Source organism: Arachis hypogaea, chromosome 19, assembly GCF_003086295.3.
Source record: "Arachis hypogaea cultivar Tifrunner chromosome 19, arahy.Tifrunner.gnm2.J5K5, whole genome shotgun sequence".
Taxonomy (NCBI): Eukaryota; Viridiplantae; Streptophyta; class Magnoliopsida; order Fabales; family Fabaceae; genus Arachis; species Arachis hypogaea.
In genome coordinates this window covers 106,089,844-106,110,442 of record NC_092054.1, presented here as the reverse complement: position 1 = coordinate 106,110,442, position 20,599 = coordinate 106,089,844, and the positions used below count along the sequence as shown (strand labels likewise).

Here is a 20,599-nt window from a genome sequence, read left to right as displayed (position 1 = left end):
TGTATGCATGCAAATACACTAAACAATGGATATATAGAATGGAACAAATTATAGATTGCAATCATAGTGAAGAAAACACACCAGAATAAAATCATGGTTAAATAATGTAACTATATGATTAAGCTCAAAATCTCACAGGTTGTGTGTTCTTAGCTATAAACCATGTTCCAAATTACAATCTTCAAACAAGTTTAACATAAATTTTCAATTTAAATTAGTGAAATACTATAAAAATTTTCTTCAAAAAGAATTCGTCACTTCAACCAAGTAGTGGTAAAATATGCACAAAATCAAGCAATCATACAATCAAACATGAAAATGGGACAACTAATTAACAAAGAAGATTAAACATTGGTGTCGAGAAGAAAATAACTAACCCATGGAAGTCGGTGTCGACCTCCCCACACTTAAAAGATTACACCATCCTCGGTGCATGCTAAGATGTGCAAGTAGACAGGTGGCTCTAACTGACGCTTTTTCTCCAAAGAATGTGCGTAGGAACTTGTTTGTCGTCCCATGTAAACGTCTTCCAGTTCCCTTCCTGGTGGCCATCCTGAAAGAAGAGAAAAGGGAAGAAAAGTAACCCAAAAACAAAGATAGAAAACAATTAAAATATGGTTGGGTTAATTCCAAATAATGAGGGTCTCAAGTACATGGTAGCTACAACATGCAAGTGAGAAAATAGTAGAAGTAAATGGCATATCAATGGTGCAAAAATTGCAATAATGGGGAAGAGATAGTAGGAATGAAAGAAAATATAAATTCATGTCAATGCAAAAGGAAAATAAGTATCATAAAAGATTAGCATTGACTTAAATAATATTACCCAATCAGAATAACACAAGTCATGAAGCACCAGAATAATGCAAGAGATATTTAATAGATGAGCAAAAAATTCAACACTGAAGAAAAAGTATCAAATTTAGAAAAGAAAATAAAAATATGCACAAAATTAAAATACAATGAGTAAAAGTATACAAATGCAATAAAGAAAGTAGAATTAAAGAGAATAAGGATGAGAAGTTAAATAAATGAAGAAGAAGAAAGTAAGAAATGAGGAGGAAAGAAGGAGAAAGGAGAGAAGAAAGAAGTAAGAAATGAAAAATAGGGCGCGACGCGCGCGCATGCATCATGCATAAGCGTGAAAACTGAATTAGCCATACGACGCGTAAGCGTCGCCCACGCGTACGCGTGGATGGCAAAAATTACACACTGACACGTGAGCGTCGGTCACGCGTACGCGTGACTACTCGTGTGACTCTAGCACCATGGCGTCACAACTCTCTGTTCAAGCACCCTTTCACTCGCTGATGCTTACGCGTGGATTGTCAAAAATCGTAGGGGACGTGTACGCGTGGGTTGGCTTGTGCTTCAGGCATCCCTCCCGCGCGTCTCCATCGTAACTCTCTGTCCCATTTATTTATACTGCGAACTTGCATGGGACGCGTGCGCGTCATAGACGCTTATGCGTCGGTCGCAGTTTTTTTTTAACCTATGAAATATGAAGCAAAATAATGGTAAACATGCAGAATTGGAAATTAACACTGATAAAAATAAAATAAAACAAATAAAACGGAAGATGATACCATGGTGGGTTGTCTCCCACCTAGCACTTTTAGTTAAAGTCCTTAAGTTGGACATTTGGTGAGCTCCTTGTCATGGTGGCTTGTGCTTGAACTCGTCTTGAAACATCTACCAATGCTTGGACTTCCAATAAGCTTCAACATCTCCAGATAAATTCACCAAGCCTTGATAAAGTTTTCCACAAGCTTTGAGCTCCCAAAGTCAATCCTCTTGTATGCCGGGATCCCAAATATTGTTTCTACACCCATCTTTAAGTTAATCATCATGATTCCATCCGGGTGGTTTAGCCTTGGAATTCTCATTTAAGCACCCAAACATCCTCCTATACCCAATCATTTGAGAATTATACTAACGCTTACAATTAGGCCTTGACCTTCCAACCATAACAAACCTAGGATGGTGTTGCCAACTACTAACCATCTCTCTTTTACTCTTAAAATCGCAGATAGCTCTATGTTGTCCATCCATTTCAAGCAGACCATATTCAAGTGGGAAGGTAGAGTTTAAGGATAAGAATTTTACCCACTTGAATGTTGTGTTGGATGGTAATGGCTTGGTGGGAGGTATCTTCAGTGGCAGCCTTGCCAATGTATGCTTCACTCTCTTGTGCTTCTCTTTGATGATCTCCACCTCTTTACAAGCTTCTGCAACTTCAATTCCTTGTTCATCAACTTCTTCTTTGGCTATTTCACATTCACTGGGAGAGGATTGAATTGTAGATAGAAACTCATCAATCATTGAATCCATCTCATGATCAACCTCCTCCAAGTTTTCAACCATGACATGCCTTAGAGGTTGTACACCCTCCTCAACATCGAATTCAAATGTCTTGGAAGGAGGCTCTATGACTCAAGTTTCCCATGGAGGTTTCCCATCTCCTAAGTCTTCAACCACTTCCTCTTCTTTGATAATTTCGGCTTTCTCTACTTACTCTAATACAAAATCAAACTCCTCCTTGATGTCAATTAGTGTAGAGTTGTCTTCAATGATGGAGCTTCCCTCTTGTTCAACCTTCACTAATTCGTCAACTACTTCATCTTCCAGGGTCTCTCCTACCTCTACCTTTTGGGCCTCCTCTTGCTTCTCTTGAAGTATGTATGCGTGAAACCGATCCATTACGTCCCTAAGATGATCCTTTCTCTCTTGTTCCATGTCACTAGCATAATTGGGATCGTGTTGCTCTTGGATTGATGGATGTGGGTGCTCTTCCATGGAGGGTGATGAGGGAAAATAATTCCACACAAACTCACCGGCAAGTGTACTGGGTCGCATCAAGTAGTAATAACTCACAAGAGTGAGGTCGATCCCATAGGGATTGATGGATCAAGCAACTTTAGTGAGGTGATTAGATTAGTCAAGCTAACAGTGTTGAATTGAGTGAAATTAAACTGGCAGAACGCTCAATTATTGAACGCCACGCTCACTTTTTGAGCGCTGGCTTCTTTGGTGTGCCTTCCTTACTTGGCACTCGATATTTGAGCGCTCAGTTCCTTTGTTGAGTGCTACCCTTAGTGCACTTGTTTCCTTGCCCAACGTTCACTTAGTGAGCGCTACGCTGAGTATTTGAGCAATCCTAGTGTGTATGGCCAACACGAGCTTCCTCTCCCAACTTGAAATTCACGCAAAAGGTAAGAAAGTGAACGCCACGTTCACTTCCAAAGTGAACGCTCATTGTTTAATGAACGCTAGCGCTCTCTTGCTTAATAAATGTTGCTTCCTTGCTTTAACTTTGCTTTCATTTCATTCATTTGGCATTAATAATTAAATGCATGCATGCTTTAATTATATTACTTAGTAATGCCAACGTAAAGCTTGATTTTCCAATTAGTAATAAATGTTTCATGCATGCTTTCATTGGCTTCATTAATTAATAATGCCAATTACGTAGCATTGCATTCATTCATTTCATTCTTAATTGGCATAATAATTAAATGCATGCATGCTTTAGTTATTAATTCATGATAATGCATGCATAAGGCAATAATGCATCTGTATCATGCCACGGCTTCATGGTCATGGGCCACGCTTTTAAAAGCGTGGCCTAAGGTTCTAAAGCGTGCTCAAACTTCAAAGTGTGTGATGCCAAGGCATCTTAGGCTAATTTCACTAGCATTTTTCTGTTAGTTTTAGTTGTTTTATGCACTTTCTTGAGCTTAAAGTAACCAAGAATGGTTAAAAGAATAACAAAGCAATGAACCATCCAAACAATATGATTTTGATGCAAATTCCATGAGTTTTAGTTATATTACTTGAATGCTATGAATGGAAGATTTCTCATGAAATTTTGCAAGACTTTGATGCATTTGTTTGGATGATTTCAGGGAAGATGAGGCTAAGCAAGGAAGCAACAAAATCAATAAAGGAAGCTTGTATATCACATGTGGAGTTTAAGTTCCAGTTTAAGCCTAAACTGGAGCTTAAACGCCAGAATCATGAAGGATAAGAAATGCTGGAATTGAAGTTTAACCTCCAGTTTAACCTTAAACTGGAGGTTAAACGCCAGAATGAAAAGTCTCACCAAAGAAGCATTCCACGTTTAACCTCCAGTTTGACCTCAAACTGGAGGTTAAACGCCAGAATGATAATGCCACTCAGGAAGGAGTTCCACGTTTAACCTCCAGTTTGACCTCAAACTGGAGGTTAAACGCCAGAATGGGAAAAGCACCAGGGAGCCATTTCCACGTTTAAGCTCCAGTTTGACCTCAAACTGGAGCTTAAACGTGTTCGACCAAGAACTCTCCTCCAGGGTTGCTCTCTCCATTTCCACGTTTAAGCTCCAGTTTGACCTCAAACTGGAGCTTAAACGTGTTCGACACCTCCAGGGCTACTCTTCTAAGCTTCCACGTTTAACCTCCAGTTTAACCTTAAACTGGAGGTTAAACGTGTTCGACCTCCAGGATGCCTCCTTCCATTTCCACGTTTAACCTCCAGTTTAACCTTAAACTGGAGGTTAAACGTGTTCGACCTCCAGGGCTGCCCTTCCTATATCCACGTTTAAGCTTCAGTTCAACCTTAAACTGAAGCTTAAACGTGTTCGACTACATGACTCTCCAGGGCTGCCTTCTTCCATTTCCACGTTTAAGCTTCAGTTTAACCTTAAACTGAAGCTTAAACGTGCTTCTACAAAAGGCCTCACTGGAAGTATCTGGCGTTTAAGCTGCAGTTTAAGCTTAAACTGCAACTTAAACGCCACTCTTGGAAAAGGTTTCTGGGCCAATAATCTTGCGGTTTAAGTTACTCTTTGAGCACAAACAATAACTTAAACTTACTCTGGTATGAAACCCAATTGAATATCATGGTTTATGGGATTGGGCCTGAAGGTTGATGAGTTTGAAATCTCAATTTATTGAGTCATGTGTCATTATTTGATTATCACTAAGTTGGCTCAATGAATGTTACAGAATTTGGATCAACAGCCTCATCAAGATTATGGATCATAAACCCAAGGCAAAAGGAAAGCAAGGAGAGGCCTCAAAGCCCAAGAAGCATAACTGAAGCTCAATATAGAAAGTGTATAAATAGGATAGAAGTTAAGTTAGAAAGGACCTTTTTACTTTTACTTTCACTTTTAGCTAGTTTTCATTTTCTTTGTAATTGAATTCAGAGCTATGACTCACTAAACCCCCTTTCATTGGGTTAGGGAGCTCTATTGTAATTCAATGAATCAATAATAGTTTATCTTCTTCTTCAATCTTTTCTCTTGAATTTTGTTAGAAAGCTTCTCGATCTAATTCCATTGAGTAGTTGTCTTGGGAAAGAAACTACCCATAATTGGAATCCTTCGGAACCTTGGGAAAGGAATGGAGGATTCATGCTAGAGAAGCTTTCTCACAGTGAATTGGATTGGGGTTTGGATGGATATTGTGACATGTAATCCTACCAAATTGTGGTTCATGAAACTGTGTGGTATAATCAGTGATCGAGCATCATCTCTTCTTATGAACATTTAAACCAAGGGATTGGGAATTTGTTCATTTTTAGAGAGAATTGGTGAGCCAAGGGATTGGGATCCAATCATATAAGATTGCCAAGCAAAATTCAATGAACGCATTGCTTGAGGAAGAGATAAACATGTTTTGATTCGGAGATCTCAATATCTCCTATAACCCAATGAATTCCCCAATTCTGATTTCCATCTTCTCTTTACATTCTGCAAATTAATTCATGCAATCACCCCATTCCCTTTTAATTTCAGCAATTTAGTTTCTGCTCTTTAATTCATGCAATTTAAGATTCCGCCATTTCAATTTCTTGTCATTTATTTTTCCCGCCAATTTTTCATTCCGCAATTCTCATCTCAATCTTGATTCCGCTCAACTAGAACACACTTCCAATCCGAATTGCTCACTCAACCAATCCTTGTGGGATTCGACCTCACTTTATTGTGAGTTTTTACTTGACGATAACCGGTGCACTTGTCGGAAGGAATTTTGCCGATCGTGCAATTTCCTAAATCGTAGCATAACTAGTTTATGCGCATCAGTGTGCCCCAAAATTCGTCTTTTCTCTTTTTGAGCTTAATTTGTACTTTTTTGCTTCTTTTTCCACTTATTTACTACAAGATTTATAAACTCAAAAGGTCAAAGAAACATACCATTTAAGCACAAAAGCATTCAATATTTAAGCACTAATCATCAATTTCTTGTATGAAAAAGCATAGAAAAATATAACATGATGACATGTCATCACAACACCAAACTTAAACCTTGCTTGTCCCCAAGCAAGAAAAGAATCATGCAATAGAGATTGACAATCCAAGGTAAGAAGAATAGCAACTCAATATTCATGGTTGGCTAGTTTTCTATGCATGCCACAATCACAAAAGAAATGTAAATGATTGATGCTTCTATCTAGCTCAATTTATGAAATCTTTTCCTTATATTTCTTCCTTGAAACAAGCTTTTGATTTTCTTATTAGCTTCTCCTTTTGGGTGTTTTGCCCCATGAGTTGATAACAAAGCTCCGACTCTAAACACTTTGTTTTCAAGTATTACCACTTGATACATAAGCACCACAAGCATTTAATTAGAGGAATTCTTCAAGCTCATTTATTTCTTTTCTTTACTCTCTAATCATTGATGCTCAGAGCCTTGAGCTCTGAGGGAGTGCTTTTGCACTTGAGCCTAGCCTTGACTCTAAGTGTTTTGTTTTCAAGCTTTTTGCCTGATACATAAACACCACAAGTACTTAACAAATTAATTGTCATTGGTACTCAGAGCCTTCAGCTTTCTCATTCTTTCCCTTTTTCTTTCTTGCCTTATTTGCATTTTCTTCTTCAAGGTTTTCATGATTTCAAAAGATTTCACAAAATGTCTTAGATGAAAACTTCAATTAAATAAAATCTAATGCAATTGAGTAACAATTAACCACACTAGCCTTCCAATACTTGTATGCACATGCTAAGTTCTTCTTTAATGCCTTGTTTGTTTATGATCATGATACTTTATTGCTTTTAAACTCACAAAACTCAAGTTGGTAGTCATAATGTCACAGCAAGATGTTACAATTTAGCAATCAAACTATGCTTGTTCATAACACACATGCACACGGAGAAGATAAAGATAATCATGTAATTTACAGTACTGGAAGTGAGTAGGAGGAGAAAGGAGCATTACCACCTTGTAGTTTATCTTTCTTATTGTTGTCCTTTTCCTCCTATTCCTCCCCTTCCCATGCCAAACTCAGAATGCTTGCTCATCCTCAAGAAACAATTAAAACAATGGTGATGGGGTCTAAAATGGACCATGAATGTCTTACACAATAAAAATGTTAGTAGTACATATGTTTAAGCAAGCAAAATGAAAAATAACAATCAAAGAACAGAAAACAGAGACAATGTGATTGCAAAAATAAGAGGGTGTGCATGATACATTGCATAAAGAATAAGTGGCACACCAAACTTAGTGTGATGCTTTCACTTGGAATTGATGCAAGTATCCAGTATAGATTGGACACAAATTTTGTTGCATAGCAATACCAAACTTAGAATGCAATCATATGTCAATTTATTTGAACTAAAACTAAACAAAGGAAACTGTTATATGTTAAATACAATCACCAAGGGAAGAATTTGTCATGAATAAGGATTTCTTGATGAGGTATTTAACAAAAGCAGTCAAGGAGCAAAACAATTGAAAGCATTAAAGACAAAGAAATGACTAAAGTAAACAGAATAACAAAGTGTCAAACCAAAAGAAAAAAAATAAAACTGCAGAGGCATTAGGATTATGCAGACAAGTAGTGTTGCTTGAATAAATTGCATAGAAAATAAGTGGCACACCAAACTTAGAATCTCAGTGTGACATTTTCATTTTTGATTTGATGCAATCATCCAGAAGGATTGAAAACAAATTGTTGCAGGACAACACCAAACTTAGAATGTAATCATATGCCAATTTATTAAAAGTAAACAAAGCAGACAGAGAGAGTAAACAAAGCAAAGAAATGAAACGTTACCTACGGTTGGGTTGCCTCTCAACAAGTGCTCTTTTAGTGTCATTAGCTTGACATATTGTTCTTCTATTTCTTTCTCTTCTTCTAGTTTGTTAAGAGGAATGACCTCAAGGGGGGAGAAAATTCAGCTATTGTCCCCTGTCTTGGTCTCTCCTCAGCAAGCCTCCTTTTGTTAATGGCTTGATTGAGCTTGCTTGCTGGATCAGGGGTAGGATTGTTTGTGGTTGACCTTTTCTTCTTCATGGATATGATCAATTGTGGCTTGGTCACAATCCTCTTCTCGGTGTTGTTTTTGGTTGCCTTCACTTCTTGGATATCATGACTTGGTGGTCGTGTGATTGTTGAAGTGATTTCTTCCTCAGAAGCTTCTTGCATTGGGGTTTCAATGAACCCTTCATCTTTGTAGCTCTCTGCTTCAAATGAGTGTGAAATCTCTTGATTGAATTCCTCCTTTTCTTCTTCATGATCTTCCATTAAATCCTTTGGGAGTGAGTCCTTATGTTCCATTGTTACTTCAACTAGCCTCTGTGGATTTGGAATCCTATGCTCATATACCTCCACCACCTCATTCTCCTTCACTGAAAATTTACTTGACCTTGAGGCCTCTTCATCTTGCTCTTCTACTTCCTCCTTTACAGATTGTTCTTTATCCTAAATTCTTGGCACTCCTAAGTTTCTTCTGCTTTTCTCTAAGTGCCCATTCATCTTCTTGAAGAGAATTTCTTTCCAGGATTTTTGTGTATTTCCAAGAGTTGTCCTTGTCTTTCAATGACTTGGTATTAGCTTTCCAAGGATTCTTTGGACCATTGAAGGTAATCCTCAACTGCTAGTTCAAGAGATGAAGATTGAGAGTAATTTTGGTGACATGGATATGTTGTGGTGAAGTTGTATTGAGGGGTGTGGGATGAATTTTGTGGTGGGTGGAATGAATTGTATGGATCATGGAGGAAGCTTTGTGTTGAGGTATAGTCAAGTGATGAAAGATTTTCAAATGAAAAATGGGGGGATGAAGTTGGACAACTTTGCATAAATGAGTTGAAGGTTTGCTCAAGTGATGATGGCTCTGGATTAATGGAGTATGACACATTAGGTGCTTTCTGATTTTGATCCTCCCAAGTACAACTTGAAGAATTGTTGAATTCATCACAGTATGGATCCTCTTGTGATATTGGTGGACAATTTTGCATGAATTTATTGAAAGCATAATCAAGAGATGATGTCTCTTACTGAGTATCGTATGGAGCACTAGAATTCCCTTCCCAGCCATAGTTAGTGTTAGTATCATAACAGTATGATTTACTTTGTGGCTCTGGGAGGAAATTCCTTTCACTTGATTGTTCAAACTCTTGTTGATATGCACAGACACCATGAGGATAATGACATAAATCATTTTGTGTTTCTGGACAATATCTCATGTGATTTGCTTGATCAATTTGTGGCTGACGAACTGATTTCTGCTGGTGAAGAATTTCACAAATAAATTCTCGTTGCTAGTATAGATTCTAAACCAACAAGGAATCCTTTCGTACAAAAGTTTGGTTGTCACAAGTAACAAACCCCTAATAAAATTGATAACCGAAGTATTTAAACCTCGGGTGGTCTCTCAAGAAATTGTAGGGAGGTGTATTTATTATTGGTTATGGAAGATTATCTTTTTTGGGGTTTTTGTATAATGAATAGGAAAAGTAAATTACAAGAATTAAAGTAATAACTAATAAAGCTCTTAGCAAGGTATGAGAACTGGAAATTCCATCCTAGTTATCCTTATTAATTGTGATGAGAATTTTTCATTACTCCCACTTAGTTAACCCTTACTAAATAAAGGAAAGTCAAGTGGACTAATCAATGGGATTCCTCAAGTCCTAGTCAACTCCTGAGAAAAGACTAGCTTTAGAGGGATCCAAATCAACCAGCAAATTCCAATTATCAATCAACAAGGGAGTTTGATAACTCAAGTGTCATCAATTACTCAATTTAAGCTAAGAATATAAAAAGCTAAATTAAAAGCATAAATCTGAAATACCTCAAATTGCATTAAATATAAAATCAAATCTAACAATGGAAGGTTCATAAACCAAATTGGGAAAATAAGAAATTAACAAGTGAAATAGACAAACCAAAGTACTAGAATAAACAAAAGTAAAAGAGAAACTAAATTAAAGGAACATTGAACCTGGAATGGAGAAGACACAAACCTAAAACTAACAGAAATCCTAAATCCTAAACTCTAGAGAGAGGAGAGAGCCCCTCTCTCTAGAAAACTATATCTAAAATCTAAAATTGTGAATTATGAGAAGTTGTCTCAATGAATGAATAGATTATCCTACTTTATAGCCTCTAATCTGTGTTTTTTGGGCCAAAAACTGGGTCAGAAATAGCCCAGAAATCGCTGGGGAGGAATTCAAATACGTACAGGTCGTTGGAATTTCTGCAGAACCACGCATGCGCATGGATTCACGCGTGCGCGTCACTTATCTCCAGGGCAAATATAGAAAATTATATATCATTTCGAAGCCCCGGATGTTAGCTTTCCAACGCAACTAGAACCGCCTCATTTGGACCTGTATAGCTCAAGTTATGGTCAGTTAAGTACGAAAAGGTCAGGCTGGACAGCTTAGCAATTCCTTCAGTTTCTTGTATTCTTTCCAGTTTTGCATGCTTCCTTTCCATCCTCTAAGTCATTCCTGCCTATAAACCTTAAAATCACTTAACACACATATTTTAGGAATCAAATGGTAATAGGAGAGGATTAAACATAGCAAGTTTAAGGCCAAAGAAGCATGTTTTCAATCATAGCACAAAGTTAGGAAGGAAAATGTAAAACCATGCAATTTATATGAATAAGTGAGTAAAGAGTTGATAAAAACCACTCAAATTTGCACAAGATAAACCATAAAATAGTGGTTTATCAGTGGCTCTGGAGCATATCTCCATTGATTGAAGTGCTCTGAATTTGCATTTTCTTGGAGATATTCCCATCCACCATTAGAATAATGACTTGAATCATATTGTGATGGTGAGAATATCCCATGAAATTTGTTTGATCAAAAGGTGAATTGAACTCCATTTGAATTTTGTAAAACACACCACCAAAGAAAACTTAAATTCATATCTCAGGTAAGATTTGCTTAGTGAGGCAAAAACACAAACACCTTAGTGTCAACTCAGAACAGAAAATTAAAAGAACAAAAACAATGAAAATGCTTAATCTAGACTTCTCACCCACTTAATCATTGTCGATCTAAATCAATCCCCGACAACGGGGCCAAAAACTTGATGAGGGAAAAATGATTCCACACAAACTCACCGGCAAGTGTACCGGGTCGTATCAAGTAGTAATAACTCACCAGAGTGAGGTCGATCCCACAGGGATTGATGGATTGAGCAACTTTAGTTAGGTGATGAATTTAGTTAAGCGAATATTTGATGATTTGATTGAAACTTGATTAACAGAAGTAAAATTGCAAGAAAATAAAAGGGAGAGGGTAAATTGACAGAATCTTAAAGTGCAGAAGAAGTAAATTGTAGAAACTTAAAGTGTAAGAAAGTAAAAGAGCTAAAACTTAAATTACAAGAAATGTAAATAACTGAAACTTAAAGTGTAAAAAATTTAAATTGTTGAATCTAAATTGACAAGAAACTTAAATTGCATCAAGAATAAAGGGATTTGGGTACTGGGATTCAAAATTGAGCTGGAAAACGTAAATTGAAGTAAATCAGAGAACTATGAGATGAAGAGGTTCATATCTAGATCTTAGTAGCAAAACAGAAATGAAAAATTTGCAAAGAAATCAAAAGAAATGAGAACTTGAATCAGATTTAAAATCTTAAAGAGAAATCAACAATTGCCTTCAAATAACAAAACAGAAAGGAGCTTAAATCTTAATTGCTCTCGTGACCAAAGATAGACAAGAAGAAATTGCAGAAGAAATTAAATGAAAGCAGAGAAGAAAACTCAGATCTAATTTCCAATTCTTAGAAACAAAACAAGCAAAAGTAAAAGATGATTCTCAGATGAAGAATTTTAGTAGAATTCTTCAATCTCAATTCAAAACCCAAAACAGAAATTAGAAGTTGCAGAAGAAGAGAAAATGAACACAGAAAGCCAAACTCGGATCTAATCCCAATTCCCCAAATTCAAAAGAAAATTTAAAAAAGAGCAAAAAGTAAAAGTAAAACAAAAAAAATGAAGTAAAGGTCCTTCGCAAATCAAAATTGCTCCTATTTATACACTTTCTATTTTAGTCACTAAGCACTTTGGAATGGGCCTTTGGGTTTGTGAAGAAATAGATCCAAAATTGCACTTGATGGCATGGGTCAGGTGCATTTTGTGAAGCTCCAGTGGAGCGCTTAGTTTACTTAGTGAACGTCCCGTTCACTTTGCCAAGCATGCCTCTCCACAAGCGCTTTGGCTCCCTGGCGTTTACTTAGTGAACGGCACGTTCACTTGTTGAACGTTGCCTGGTGCGTGGCCCCTTGGTGCGCACTTGTCTTCATGGGCGTTTACTTATTGAACGCTGCGTTCATTATTTGAGCGCTGCCTAGCGCTCCCTTGGTCGAGCGCTTCTCCTAGCGCTCCCTTGGTTGAGTGCTACGTTCATTCCTTTGAGCACCCTTAGTGTATGGATGGCCAAAAGCTTGCCTCCAAAGCTGGAAAGCCCAAAAACGTTCACAAAGTGAACGCTACGTTCACTTCCAAAGTGAATGCTGGCCTAAAAGCATTGCTGAGTGTGGCGTCCTCTTTGTGAACGTAACACTTACCTGATTGGCCTCTCCCATTTCTTCATTTCTTCGCCTACAAGTAAACAAACAAACAATCAAAGTATCACCAAATTCACAGGGTCTTTGCATCATTCATGAAATCAATTAATTCTAGCATAAACCCTATGATTTTGTGTAAAATAAATGATGGTTGATTGATTCAAAATAATCATGAAAATCCACTCCAACTACTTACTTATTGTGCAAGAAAGTGCATAAAACCTAATAAAACTAATGAAAAATGCTTGTAAAACTAGCATAAGATGACTTGTCATCATAGGGTGGTGATGGGATGGAATGATCATGATGTGGTTGAAAAGGAAGTGCACTAGAGCTTGAGGGTTGAATGTTGGGGGTAAATGATGGATCCATGCGGGATATAAGAGCTTAGAGAGTAGAGGTGAGATTAGTGATCTTAGAGGTAAGTGTGGTTTGAAGCTCTCTTTACCCTTGGTGAATAACACTAAGGGTATTATCTACGGGAGTTTGGGGTGGATAGGAAGGTTCATTTGTTGGGAGAAAGGGCTCATAATATGAAGGTGGTTCCTCTTGATAAGGATATGGAGATGGTGTATATTGAGGTGGTGGTTCTTGGGGGTAATTGTTTTGGAATTGGGGTGGTTCTATGTATGGTTCATATGGTTCTTGGTATAGTGGGTAAGGATTTCGGTCATATGGGGGTGTTTGGTGGTAAGGGGCTTGTGAGTATGGTGGTTCAAAATTATGTTAAGGAGGGGATTCATAGGCATGTGGTGGTAGTTGTTGACACGTACAATAAGGACTACCACATCCATTAGATTGGTATGCATTAGGATTGGAGTTATACCTATATGAGACCGGAGGAGGTTGTTGCCAAGAAGGTTGATCGTAAGCTTGAGGCTCCTCCCACCTTTGATTGTCCCATCCTTGATGCATGTTCTCATTATAGCTTCCATTTCCTGTAACATAGTTTGAACCAAACTCATAGCCAAAGGGGTGAGAATTCATAGTAGCAAATAAAAGCAAAAACTAATAAAAACAAGCAACTAAGTCCTAAAACTAACAAAGACTAACAAACAAGCAAAAAGCAAATATTTACAATAACCAATAATAAGGCACACGTTTGCAATTCCCCGGCAACGGCGCCATTTTGATGAGCAGATTTTTGCTAGTAAAGAATTCACAATAAATTCTCGTTGCTAGTATAGTTTCTAAACCAACAAAGAATCCTTTCACACAAAAATTTGGTCGTCACTAAAGCAAACCCAATAAAATTAAACCGAAGTATTCAAACCTCGGGTCGTCTCTCAAAGGAATTGCAGGGAAGTGTTCTTATAATTGGCTATGAGTTGTATATTTTGGGGTTATTGAATAAAAAATAAGAAAAGTAAATTGCAAAGGAAACAAACTAACAACTATAAAAGCTCTTGGCAAGGAATGAGAATTGGAAATCCTATCCTTATTATCGTCCTCAATAGTGATGAGAATTGTTCATTGCTCCCACTTAGTTAACCCTCTAATTATGAGGGAAAGTCAAGTGGATGAATCAATTTGATTCCTCAAGTCCTAGTCAACTCCTAAGGAAAGACTAGCTTTAGTGGAATCCAAATCAACTAGCAACTTTTAATTATCAATCAACAAAGGAGTTTGATAACTCAAGTGTCACCAATTACTCAACCAAAGCCAAGAGGAGATAAAACTAATCTAGAATCCAACCAAGCATTTTGTCAAACACTCGATAGGCACAAAATAAAAGCATAAAAAACTAACAAGAGAATATTAAATCTAAACATCCAATAACAAGGATTCAATAACAACAAATGAAGAAGCAAGCAATAAACATGAAATACCTCAAATTGCATTAAGAGGGAATTGAATCTAACATGAGAATTCATAAACTAAATTAGCAATATAAACTAATCAGTAAGAGAAATAAATAAACTAGAATGATAGAACAAATGAAAATAGAAGAAACCTAGATTAAAGCAAGGTAGAATTCTGAAATTGAGAAGAAATAAACCTAAAAAAGCTAAAACCTAGAGAGAGGAGAGCCTCTCTCTCCAGAAAACTACATCTAAAATCCTAAAATTATGTGAATGAAAGTTGTATGAATGAATGAATGATTCCCCTACTCTGCAGCCTCTAATCTGTGTTTTTCGGGCTTGAAACTGGGCCAAAAATAGCCCAGAAATCGCCCCCAGCGATTTTTGATACGTCCAGCACGTGGCTCTGTCACGCGTACGCGTCGTCCACGCGTACGCATCGCTGAACTTTTGCAAGGTCACGCGTGTGCGTGATGCACGCGTCCGCATCGTCTAACTGCATGGCAACGATGGCAACTTGCTTATCATTTTGAAGCCCGAGATGTTAGCATTCTAACGCAACTAGAACCGCCTCATTTGGACCTCTGTAGCTCAAGTTATGATCGATTTAGTACGAAGAGGTCAAGCTTGACAGCTCAACAATTCCTTCAATTTCTTGTATTCCTTCTATTTTTGCATGCTTCCTTTCCATTCTCTAAGCCATTCCTGCCCTATAAACCCTGAAATTACTTAACACACATATCAAGGCTTTGAATGGTAATAAGAGGGGATTAAAGTTAGCAAATTTAGGGCCAAAGAAGCATGTTTTCAATCATAGCACAAAATTAGGAAGGAAAATATAAAACATGTGAATTCAATGAATAAGTGTGAGTTTAGTGGCTAAAGTCCACTTAATTAAGTAGAAAATTCACCACGAAATAGTGGTGCATCAATAGCGTGCAGCAGTTATTAAAAAGCATAAAAAGAAAAGGTATGAAGTAAAATACCAACCTGAAAGGAGGAACAAGAAGACAACAACGGATGCGCAGCAAAGAACACGAACGGTCCAAACAGACTCTTTGGAACTCCAAAGAAAGAAGAAAGCTGGGGGAAAATCGAAAGCAAAGAAGAAGGAGTGATGCCAGGGCATCTTGGCCAGTTTCACTGACCTTTTTCATTACTATTTTAGGGGAGTTTCATGCATTTTCTTAGTAAATAAGCAAGTTTTGGGTGATTATACACTTACATCTTGATTCAAGCAAACATTGTGAACTTTACATTATTTCACGAGAATTATGCATGAATTGAATGATAAAATGGATGATGCATGATCTCATGACTTGAAACAAAGCTTTGATGCACCTTGTTTGTTTGATTTCAGGACAAAGGAAGCAAAGAAGAGCCACGTTAGCATCCACGTTAGTCTCACTAATGTGACCACTAACGTGAAAAGGGAGCAAGCTTGCAACGTTAGTGGTAAGGTTACCACCAATAACGCCTTCGAAAGCCATCATAACCCACGTTAGTTGCCACATTAGTTACAGTAACGTGGGAACTAACGAGGAAGGAAAGAGAAGCTCCAACGTTAGTGGTAAAAGTAAACACTACCAACGTTCCAAAAGGCCACACTTAGCCACGTTAAGAGTCACGTTAATCCAATTAACGTTAACTCTAACGTGGAATAAGAAAGAAGATCGCCAACGTTAGTGACACTCACCTTTGTCACTAACGCTGGATCAGGCCAAGATTGCCTATGTTAGTGGTCACGTTAAGACCACTAACGTGAAGGGTAACGTGGAGCAAAGGATGATGTGCCAACGTTAGTGACGCTACCCTTTTTCACTAACATTGGAGATGGCAAGCACACCCACATTAGTGGTCACGTTAATGCCATTAACGTGAAGCACTAACGTGGAAGGAAGGGGCGTTTTGAAGCGTTAGTGACAAAGGTAAGTGTCACTAATGCTCTCGAGCTCTGGCATGCCCACGTTAAGGGCCACGTTAGCTACACTAACGTGCATCATTAACGTGGAAAAGAGGGACAAGGAGCAACGTTATTGGTAAAAGTAAGTGTCAATAACACTTGCGAAGGGCTAAGAGAATACGTTAGTGGTAACGTTAGTACCACTAACGTTGAAGTTAACGTGGATCAACTAGTTTGGAACGTTAGTGACAAAGTTATCGTCACTAACGCTTTCGAACCTAAGTTTACACTTAACGTTAACGCCACTAACGTCCTAACTAACTTCCCATCATGCCTAACTCACATTCTTTCTGCAAGCAAAGTTGAGCCCACTAACAGCTGTAACTGCTTCAACTAAAGATCAAAGGCCCATATCCAAGACTTGAAGAGCTAACTAGAAGATCAGAAGAGTAGTATATATAGGGATAGTTTTGAATTAAAAAGGGATCTGGAATTTGGGAAACTACACTTTGTACATTTTACTTTCTCTGCAACTTATAGTTTAGTTTTCAGAATGTACTCTTCTCTATCATTTTCCATTTCCAGAGCTATGAACAACTAAACTCCTTTTCATTGGGTTAGAGAGCTCTGTTGTAATTTGATGGATCAATTATAGTTTTCATTCTTCTTCCTCTCTCTTTTCTCTTGATTTCACTAGAAAGCTTTCGATCTTAATTCAATTGGTTAGTTTTCTTGGAAAAGAAACTCTCCATAATTGGATCTCCTCTGAGCCTTGGAAAAGGGATGAGGAGATCATGCTAGAATTGCTTTCTCATGTTGGACCAAATTGGGGTTTGGATGAATATAGTGACATATAATCCTACCAACACTTTGATTTGGAAATACATGTGGTGTAATCAGTGACCATACTTCTTCTCCTCTCATGAGCAATTAAATCAAGGAATTGGGCAATTGTTCAAGCTTAGAGAGATTGGGTTGCCAAGGAATTGGGATCCAATCACTTAAGATTGCAAAGGAGATCAACAAATGCATTGATTGAGGAAGAGATGAGAATAAACTTGATCCGGAGAATGCAACATCTCCTAAGCCCAATGAATCCCCCATTTCTGATCTTACCCATTCTCTTTATCTTCTGTCATTTACTTTTATGCTCATCTCCCCAATTCCCCATTTAAGATTCTGCAATTTACTTTCTGCAAATTTACATTTCGCCATTTATTTTCAGCACTTACATTCTCTGTTATTTACTTTCCCGCCATTTAATTTTCTGCAATTTTTCAACTCAATTTCTGCTTAGCTCAACTAAAACATTCCTCTAATTAAAGTTTCTTGACCAATCAATCCCTATGGGATTCGACCTCACTCTATTGTGAGTTTTTACTTGACGATAATTCGGTATAGTTGCCGAGGAAAATTTGTTGAGAGACAAGTTTTCGTGCATCAAGTTTATGGCGCCGTTGCTGGGGATTGATTTTGTATCAACAATGATTAAGTTGGAGGATAACTAGATTGAGCAATTTTCTTTTGTTTTGTTTAATGCCATCTGAGTGGTTTACTTTCAGTTTTAGCTATTTTCTTCCCTTTTCCATTGCCCGTTTCTTGTGTTTTCTTCGTTGTTTACAATTTGGTTCACCAACCCACTAACTGTTTGATACATTGCACCACTCACACTAACAGCCATTCTAACAAGAGTAATTTCTTCATTTATTTTCTTTCTTGCTTTTTGCTTTGTTAGTTGTATGACAGGTAGAAGAAGCGGGGCTTCAACTTCCTTTGATTCTGAACCTGAGAGGACCTTCCTTAGATTAAGGAGGGAAGCAAGAGGGAAGATAGTCGTTGGTGCTGAGGAAGAGGAAGAGTATTTTGAAACCGACATGGAGGAGAATATGGAGAATCACCATGAAGAAGAATCTCACAACCATGCCAGAGAAGGCCCAGTAAGTCATGCTGGGCAAGAGAAAAGAGTTCTAGGCTCTTATATTAATCCAAACCCAGGAAATTGTGGAAGTAGCATCCAAAAGCCAACCATACATGCCAATAACTTTGAACTAAAGCCCCAGTTCATCACCCTCGTTCAAAACAACTGTGCATTCGGAGGAAGCACCCAAGAAGACCCCAATCAACATCTAACCACCTTCCTAAGGATATGTGATACTTTGAAGTCTAATGGTGTTCATTCTGACACTTATAGACTGCTTCTGTTCCCCTTTTCACTCAAGGATAAAGCAGCTAAATGGCTGGAATCCTTCCTGAAGGAGAGTTTGACAACATGGGAAGATGTGGTGAACAAATTCTTGGCGAGATTCTACCCTCCTCAAAGAATCAACAGGTTGTGAGCTGAGGTACAAACCTTAGGCAACAAGATGGTGAAACTCTCTATGAAGCATGGGAGAGGTTTAAGGACTTAACAAGAAGGTGCCCGCCAGACATGTTCAATGAATGGGTGCAGTTACACATTTTCTATGAGGGTCTTTCTTATGAATCAAAGAAGGCAGTAGACCACTCATCCAGGGGATCTCCAAACAAGAAGAAGACCATTGAAGAAGCCATAGATGTCATCGAGACTGTAGCTGAGAATGACTACTTCTATGCTTCTGAAAGGAGCAACACTCGAGGAGTGATGGAGCTGAACAACATGGATGCACTGCTAGCTCAAAGCAAGATGATCACCAAGCAGCTGGCTGACCTTACCAAGAAGATGGAAAGAAACCAAGTTGCAACAGTCACCACCTCATCAGCAGCTCAAGAAAGAGTAAATATAGAGGAAGAAGGTGACCGGGAACAAGCCAACTATATTGGGAACACACCAAGATAGACCCATGATCCGTACTCCAAAACTTATACTCCTGGTTGGAAGAACCACCCAAACTTTGGGTGGAAAAATCAACAAGATCAAAGCCAAGACCAGAGACATCACAACCCCAACAACAATGCAACTCATCAACATTCCACACAGAGATCATATCAGCACCCACCCAACAACACCTCTCAACATCCATAGCAAAACCAGAATGGCCCTTCTCACCCCTCCAACCTCAACCCACCATCACCATCCGAAGATAGACTCTCCAGAATTGAGACTCTACTTGAAGGTATATGTAAGGAAGTCCAAGACAACAGCGTTCAAGGATGAAGTGCAAGCTAATATCAAAAACCAGGGAGACACCATCAAGAGGCTGGAGTCTCAAGTGGGATATCTCTCTCAGCAGATTCCCAAGCCTACTGATAGTTTCCCAAGTGACACGGAGAGAAACCCGAGAGGTAAAGCAAGGAAAGTAAGATGGGAAGAATGCAAGATGGTCACTATAAGTGATGAGGGGAGTGTGGAAGACCCGAACAAACCATTAGAACGCTCTCGAGATATTCCAGTAGAGAAGCAAGAAGAGAGTGACCAAGAAACCAAACCCATACAGAAGGAGGAGTTAAGGGAGAAGGAGATTCTGAACCCATATGCACCCTTTCCCCAAAGACTCAAGGGAGGTGTAGAAAGGAAAGTGTACTCAAAGTTCCTTGACATGTTTGCATCTCTCCATGTAAACATACCATTCATCAAGGCTCTCCAACAAATGCCCTCATACATTAAGTGTATGAAAGAGCTGCTGACCAAGAAAAATTCACTAAATGGAGGGCAAACAATAGTGATGAATAAGGAGTGTAGTGCTCTCATTCAAATAGAGTTGCCTACAAAAAGGAAGGACCCAGGGAGTTTTCACATCCTTTGTGCTATAGGAGAAACAGTGATTGATAAGGGACTCTGTGACCTATGAGCAAGCATCAATTTGATGCCTTTATCCCTTATGAAGAAGCTTCAAATCAATGAGCTAACACCCACAAACGTAATCATCAAGTTGACTGACAAAACTCAAAAACAAGCAATAGAGGTGGTTGAGAATGTGCTGGTGAAGGTTGGGAACTACTTCCTTCCCACAGACTTTGTTATCTTAGAGATGGAAGAGAGGTACCTCCATCCAATCATATTGGGAAGACCATTCCTAGCCACAGCCAGAGCACTTATAGATGTGGAGCGAGGAGAGTTAATACTGAGGATACCTGATGAACAACTTACCTTCAATGTCTTCAGACCCTCACAAGAAGC

General features: G+C 38.3%; 1 non-coding gene across 1 annotated transcript; it reads right to left on the bottom strand.

The window, feature by feature from the left end:
- Window positions 1–18,830: 18,830 nt before the first annotated feature.
- LOC112781339 (small nucleolar RNA R71) lies at window positions 18,831–18,933 on the bottom strand. The gene has a single exon (XR_003192122.1). It is a non-coding gene; the product is annotated as a small nucleolar RNA R71 (small nucleolar RNA).
- Window positions 18,934–20,599: the final 1,666 nt, after the last annotated feature.